The following is an 8,538-nucleotide window of genomic DNA, read 5'->3' on the forward strand; positions in this document are numbered from 1 at the left end:
TACTCGTACGGTATTGCACCGTTTTGGTGTGGTTTGGTACCGTAAGGATGTACTCGTACGGTATTGCACCGTTTTGGTGTGGTTTCGTACCGTAAGGATGTACTCGTACGGTTTTGAACCGTTTTGTTGTGGTTTGGTACCGTAACGAAGTACTCGTACGGTATTGTACCGTTTTGGTGTGGTTTAGTACCGTATGGATGTACTCCTACGGTATTGCACCTTTTGGTGAGGTTTGGTACCGTATGGATGTACTCGTATGGTATTGCACCGTTTTGGTGTGGTTTGGTACCGTATGGATGTACTCGTACGGTTTTGCACCGTTTTGGTGTGGTTTGGTACCGTAACGAAGTACTCGTACGGTATTGTACCGTTTTGGGGTGGTTTGGTACCGTATGGATGTACTCGTACGGTATTGCACCGTTTGGGTGTGGTTTGGTACCGAAACGAAGTACTCGTACGGTTTTGCACCATTTTGTTGTGGTTTGGTACCGTAACGAAGTACTCGTACGGTATTGTACCGTTTTTGTGTGGTTTGGTACCGTATGGATGTACTCGTGCGGTATTGCACCGTTTTGGTGTGGTTTCGTAACGTATGGATGTACTCGTATGATATTGGACCGTTTTGGTGTGGTTTGGTACCGTATGGATGTACTCGTACGGTATTGCACCGTTTTGGTGTGGTTTGGTACCGTATGGATGTACTCGTACGGTATTGCACCGTTTTGGTGTGGTTTGTACCGTATGGATGTACTCGTACGGTATTCCACCGTTTTCGTGTGGTTTGGTTCCGTAACGAATTACTCGTACGGTATTGTACCGTTTTGTTGTGGTTTGGTACCGTATGGATGTACTCGTACGGTATTGCACCGTTTTGGTGTGGTTTGGTCCCGTAAGGATGTACTCGTACGGTTTTGCCCCGTTTTGGTGTGGTTTGGAACCGTATGGATGTACTCGTACGGTATTGCACCGTTTTGGTGTGGTTTGGTACCGTATGGATGTACTCGTACGGTATTGCACCGTTTTAGTGTGGTTTGGTCCCGTAAGGATGTACTCGTACGGTTTTGCACCGTTTTGGTGTGGTTTGGTACCGTAACGAACTACTCGTACGGTATTGTACCGTTTTAGTGAGGTTTGGTACCGTATGGATGTATCGTACGGTATAGCACCGTTTTGGTGTGGTTTGGTACCGTATGGATGCACTCGTACGGTATTGAACGGTTTTGGTGTGGTTTGGTACCGTATGGATATACTCGTACGGTATTGCACCGTTTTGGTGTGGTTTGGTACCGTAAGGATGTACTCGTACGGTATTGTACCGTTTTGGTGTGGTTTGGTACCGTATGGATGTACTCGTACGGTATTGCACCATTTTGGTGTGGTTTAGTAACGTATGGATGTACTCGTACGGTATTGGACCGTTTTAGTGTGGTTTGGTACCGTATGGATGTACTCGTACGGTATTGCACCATTTTGGTGTGGTTTGGTACCGTATGGATGTACTCGTACGGTATTGGACCGTTTTGGTGTGGTTTGGTACCGTATGGATGTACTCGTACGGTATTGCACCGTTTTGGTGTGGTTTGGTACCGTATGGATGTACTCGTACGGTATTGCACCGTTTTGGTGTGGTTTGTACCGTATGGATGTACTCGTACGGTATTCCACCGTTTTCGTGTGGTTTGGTACCGTAACGAATTACTCGTACGGTATTGTACCGTTTTGGTGTGGTTTGGTACCGTATGGATGTACTCGTACGGTATTGCACCGTTTTGGTGTTGTTTGGTACCGTATGGATGTACTCGTACGGTATTGCACCGTTTTGGTGTGGTTTCGTACCGTAAGGATGTACTCGTACGGTTTTTCACCGTTTTGTTGTGGTTTGGTACCGTAACGAAGTACTCGTACGGTATTATACCGTTTTGTTGTGGTTTGGTACCGTATGGATGTACTCCTACGGTATTGCACCGTTTTGGTGAGGTTTGGTACCGTATGGATGTACTCGTACGGTATTGCACCGTTTTGGTGTGGTTTGGTACCGTATGGATGTACTCGTACGGTATTGCACCGTTTTGGTGTGGTTTGGTACCGTAAGGATGTACTCGTACGGTATTGCACCGTTTTGGTGTGGTTTCGTACCGTAAGGATGTACTCGTACGGTTTTGAACCGTTTTGTTGTGGTTTGGTACCGTAACGAAGTACTCGTACGGTATTGTACCGTTTTGGTGTGGTTTAGTACCGTATGGATGTACTCCTACGGTATTGCACCTTTTGGTGAGGTTTGGTACCGTATGGATGTACTCGTATGGTATTGCACCGTTTTGGTGTGGTTTGGTACCGTATGGATGTACTCGTACGGTTTTGCACCGTTTTGGTGTGGTTTGGTACCGTAACGAAGTACTCGTACGGTATTGTACCGTTTTGGGGTGGTTTGGTACCGTATGGATGTACTCGTACGGTATTGCACCGTTTGGGTGTGGTTTGGTACCGAAACGAAGTACTCGTACGGTTTTGCACCATTTTGTTGTGGTTTGGTACCGTAACGAAGTACTCGTACGGTATTGTACCGTTTTTGTGTGGTTTGGTACCGTATGGATGTACTCGTGCGGTATTGCACCGTTTTGGTGTGGTTTCGTAACGTATGGATGTACTCGTATGATATTGGACCGTTTTGGTGTGGTTTGGTACCGTATGGATGTACTCGTACGGTATTGCACCGTTTTGGTGTGGTTTGGTACCGTATGGATGTACTCGTACGGTATTGCACCGTTTTGGTGTGGTTTGTACCGTATGGATGTACTCGTACGGTATTCCACCGTTTTCGTGTGGTTTGGTTCCGTAACGAATTACTCGTACGGTATTGTACCGTTTTGTTGTGGTTTGGTACCGTATGGATGTACTCGTACGGTATTGCACCGTTTTGGTGTGGTTTGGTCCCGTAAGGATGTACTCGTACGGTTTTGCCCCGTTTTGGTGTGGTTTGGAACCGTATGGATGTACTCGTACGGTATTGCACCGTTTTGGTGTGGTTTGGTACCGTATGGATGTACTCGTACGGTATTGCACCGTTTTAGTGTGGTTTGGTCCCGTAAGGATGTACTCGTACGGTTTTGCACCGTTTTGGTGTGGTTTGGTACCGTAACGAACTACTCGTACGGTATTGTACCGTTTTAGTGAGGTTTGGTACCGTATGGATGTATCGTACGGTATAGCACCGTTTTGGTGTGGTTTGGTACCGTATGGATGCACTCGTACGGTATTGAACGGTTTTGGTGTGGTTTGGTACCGTATGGATATACTCGTACGGTATTGCACCGTTTTGGTGTGGTTTGGTACCGTAAGGATGTACTCGTACGGTATTGTACCGTTTTGGTGTGGTTTGGTACCGTATGGATGTACTCGTACGGTATTGCACCATTTTGGTGTGGTTTAGTAACGTATGGATGTACTCGTACGGTATTGGACCGTTTTAGTGTGGTTTGGTACCGTATGGATGTACTCGTACGGTATTGCACCATTTTGGTGTGGTTTGGTACCGTATGGATGTACTCGTACGGTATTGGACCGTTTTGGTGTGGTTTGGTACCGTATGGATGTACTCGTACGGTATTGCACCGTTTTGGTGTGGTTTGGTACCGTATGGATGTACTCGTACGGTATTGCACCGTTTTGGTGTGGTTTGTACCGTATGGATGTACTCGTACGGTATTCCACCGTTTTCGTGTGGTTTGGTACCGTAACGAATTACTCGTACGGTATTGTACCGTTTTGGTGTGGTTTGGTACCGTATGGATGTACTCGTACGGTATTGCACCGTTTTGGTGTTGTTTGGTACCGTATGGATGTACTCGTACGGTATTGCACCGTTTTGGTGTGGTTTCGTACCGTAAGGATGTACTCGTACGGTTTTTCACCGTTTTGTTGTGGTTTGGTACCGTAACGAAGTACTCGTACGGTATTATACCGTTTTGTTGTGGTTTGGTACCGTATGGATGTACTCCTACGGTATTGCACCGTTTTGGTGAGGTTTGGTACCGTATGGATGTACTCGTACGGTATTGCACCGTTTTGGTGTGGTTTGGTACCGTATGGATGTACTCGTACGGTATTGCACCGTTTTGGTGTGGTTTGGTACCGTAAGGATGTACTCGTACGGTATTGCACCGTTTTGGTGTGGTTTCGTACCGTAAGGATGTACTCGTACGGTTTTGAACCGTTTTGTTGTGGTTTGGTACCGTAACGAAGTACTCGTACGGTATTGTACCGTTTTGGTGTGGTTTAGTACCGTATGGATGTACTCCTACGGTATTGCACCTTTTGGTGAGGTTTGGTACCGTATGGATGTACTCGTATGGTATTGCACCGTTTTGGTGTGGTTTGGTACCGTATGGATGTACTCGTACGGTTTTGCACCGTTTTGGTGTGGTTTGGTACCGTAACGAAGTACTCGTACGGTATTGTACCGTTTTGGGGTGGTTTGGTACCGTATGGATGTACTCGTACGGTATTGCACCGTTTGGGTGTGGTTTGGTACCGAAACGAAGTACTCGTACGGTTTTGCACCATTTTGTTGTGGTTTGGTACCGTAACGAAGTACTCGTACGGTATTGTACCGTTTTTGTGTGGTTTGGTACCGTATGGATGTACTCGTGCGGTATTGCACCGTTTTGGTGTGGTTTCGTAACGTATGGATGTACTCGTATGATATTGGACCGTTTTGGTGTGGTTTGGTACCGTATGGATGTACTCGTACGGTATTGCACCGTTTTGGTGTGGTTTGGTACCGTATGGATGTACTCGTACGGTATTGCACCGTTTTGGTGTGGTTTGTACCGTATGGATGTACTCGTACGGTATTCCACCGTTTTCGTGTGGTTTGGTTCCGTAACGAATTACTCGTACGGTATTGTACCGTTTTGTTGTGGTTTGGTACCGTATGGATGTACTCGTACGGTATTGCACCGTTTTGGTGTGGTTTGGTCCCGTAAGGATGTACTCGTACGGTTTTGCCCCGTTTTGGTGTGGTTTGGAACCGTATGGATGTACTCGTACGGTATTGCACCGTTTTGGTGTGGTTTGGTACCGTATGGATGTACTCGTACGGTATTGCACCGTTTTAGTGTGGTTTGGTCCCGTAAGGATGTACTCGTACGGTTTTGCACCGTTTTGGTGTGGTTTGGTACCGTAACGAACTACTCGTACGGTATTGTACCGTTTTAGTGAGGTTTGGTACCGTATGGATGTATCGTACGGTATAGCACCGTTTTGGTGTGGTTTGGTACCGTATGGATGCACTCGTACGGTATTGAACGGTTTTGGTGTGGTTTGGTACCGTATGGATATACTCGTACGGTATTGCACCGTTTTGGTGTGGTTTGGTACCGTAAGGATGTACTCGTACGGTATTGTACCGTTTTGGTGTGGTTTGGTACCGTATGGATGTACTCGTACGGTATTGCACCATTTTGGTGTGGTTTAGTAACGTATGGATGTACTCGTACGGTATTGGACCGTTTTAGTGTGGTTTGGTACCGTATGGATGTACTCGTACGGTATTGCACCATTTTGGTGTGGTTTGGTACCGTATGGATGTACTCGTACGGTATTGGACCGTTTTGGTGTGGTTTGGTACCGTATGGATGTACTCGTACGGTATTGCACCGTTTTGGTGTGGTTTGGTACCGTATGGATGTACTCGTACGGTATTGCACCGTTTTGGTGTGGTTTGTACCGTATGGATGTACTCGTACGGTATTCCACCGTTTTCGTGTGGTTTGGTACCGTAACGAATTACTCGTACGGTATTGTACCGTTTTGGTGTGGTTTGGTACCGTATGGATGTACTCGTACGGTATTGCACCGTTTTGGTGTGGTTTGGTACCGTATGGATGTACTCGTACGGTATTGCACCGTTTTGGTGTGGTTTCGTACCGTAAGGATGTACTCGTACGGTTTTTCACCGTTTTGTTGTGGTTTGGTACCGTAACGAAGTACTCGTACGGTATTATACCGTTTTGTTGTGGTTTGGTACCGTATGGATGTACTCCTACGGTATTGCACCGTTTTGGTGAGGTTTGGTACCGTATGGATGTACTCGTACGGTACTGCACCGTTTTGGTGTGGTTTGGTACCGTATGGATGTACTCGTACGGTATTGCACCGTTTTGGTGTGGTTTGGTACCGTAAGGATGTACTCGTACGGTATTGCACCGTTTTGGTGTGGTTTCGTACCGTAAGGATGTACTCGTACGGTTTTGCACCGTTTTGTTGTGGTTTGGTACCGTAACGAAGTACTCGTACGGTATTGTACCGTTTTGGTGTGGTTTAGTACCGTATGGATGTACTCCTACGGTATTGCACCTTTTGGTGAGGTTTGGTACCGTATGGATGTACTCGTATGGTATTGCACCGTTTTGGTGTGGTTTGGTACCGTATGGATGTACTCGTACGGTTTTGCACCGTTTTGGTGTGGTTTGGTACCGTAACGAAGTACTCGTACGGTATTGTACCGTTTTGGGGTGGTTTGGTACCGTATGGATGTACTCGTACGGTATTGCACCGTTTGGGTGTGGTTTGGTACCGAAACGAAGTACTCGTACGGTTTTGCACCATTTTGTTGTGGTTTGGTACCGTAACGAAGTACTCGTACGGTATTGTACCGTTTTGGTGTGGTTTGGTACCGTATGGATGTACTCGTGCGGTATTGCACCGTTTTGGTGTGGTTTCGTAACGTATGGATGTACTCGTACGGTATTGCACCGTTTTGGTGTGGTTTGGTACCGTATGGATGTACTCGTACGGTATTGCACCGTTTTGGTGTGGTTTGTACCGTATGGATGTACTCGTACGGTATTCCACCGTTTTCGTGTGGTTTGGTACCGTAACGAATTACTCGTACGGTATTGTACCGTTTTGGTGTGGTTTGGTACCGTATGGATGTACTCGTACGGTATTGCACCGTTTTGGTGTGGTTTGGTCCCGTAAGGATGTACTCGTACGGTTTTGCCCCGTTTTGGTGTGGTTTGGAACCGTATGGATGTACTCGTACGGTATTGCACCGTTTTGGTGTGGTTTGGTACCGTATGGATGTACTCGTACGGTATTGCACCGTTTTAGTGTGGTTTGGTCCCGTAAGGATGTACTCGTACGGTTTTGCACCGTTTTGGTGTGGTTTGGTACCGTAACGAACTACTCGTACGGTATTGTACCGTTTTAGTGAGGTTTGGTACCGTATGGATGTATCGTACGGTATAGCACCGATTTGGTGTGGTTTGGTACCGTATGGATGCACTCGTACGGTATTGAACGGTTTTGGTGTGGTTTGGTACCGTATGGATATACTCGTACGGTATTGCACCGTTTTGGTGTGGTTTGGTACCGTAAGGATGTACTCGTACGGTATTGTACCGTTTTGGTGTGGTTTGGTACCGTATGGATGTACTCGTACGGTATTGCACCATTTTGGTGTGGTTTAGTAACGTATGGATGTACTCGTACGGTATTGGACCGTTTTAGTGTGGTTTGGTACCGTATGGATGTACTCGTACGGTATTGCACCATTTTGGTGTGGTTTGGTACCGTATGGATGTACTCGTACGGTATTGGACCGTTTTGGTGTGGTTTGGTACCGTATGGATGTACTCGTACGGTATTGCACCGTTTTGGTGTGGTTTGGTACCGTATGGATGTACTCGTACGGTATTCCACCGTTTTCGTGTGGTTTGGTACCGTAACGAATTACTCGTACGGTATTGTACCGTTTTGGTGTGGTTTGGTACCGTATGGATGTACTCGTACGGTATTGCACCGTTTTGGTGTTGTTTGGTACCGTATGGATGTACTCGTACGGTATTGCACCGTTTTGGTGTGGTTTCGTACCGTAAGGATGTACTCGTACGGTTTTTCACCGTTTTGTTGTGGTTTGGTACCGTAACGAAGTACTCGTACGGTATTATACCGTTTTGTTGTGGTTTGGTACCGTATGGATGTACTCCTACGGTATTGCACCGTTTTGGTGAGGTTTGGTACCGTATGGATGTACTCGTACGGTATTGCACCGTTTTGGTGTGGTTTGGTACCGTATGGATGTACTCGTACGGTATTGCACCGTTTTGGTGTGGTTTGGTACCGTAAGGATGTACTCGTACGGTATTGCACCGTTTTGGTGTGGTTTCGTACCGTAAGGATGTACTCGTACGGTTTTGCACCGTTTTGTTGTGGTTTGGTACCGTAACGAAGTACTCGTACGGTATTGTACCGTTTTGGTGTGGTTTAGTACCGTATGGATGTACTCCTACGGTATTGCACCTTTTGGTGAGGTTTGGTACCGTATGGATGTACTCGTATGGTATTGAACCGTTTTGGTGTGGTTTGGTACCGTATGGATGTACTCGTACGGTTTTGCACCGTTTTGGTGTGGTTTGGTACCGTAACGAAGTACTCGTACGGTATTGTACCGTTTTGGGGTGGTTTGGTACCGTATGGATGTACTCGTACGGTATTGCACCGTTTGGGTGTGGTTTGGTACCGAAACGAAGTACT

The sequence above is a fragment of the Rhododendron vialii genome, chromosome 8a (genome assembly GCF_030253575.1).
Source record: "Rhododendron vialii isolate Sample 1 chromosome 8a, ASM3025357v1".
Taxonomy (NCBI): Eukaryota; Viridiplantae; Streptophyta; class Magnoliopsida; order Ericales; family Ericaceae; genus Rhododendron; species Rhododendron vialii.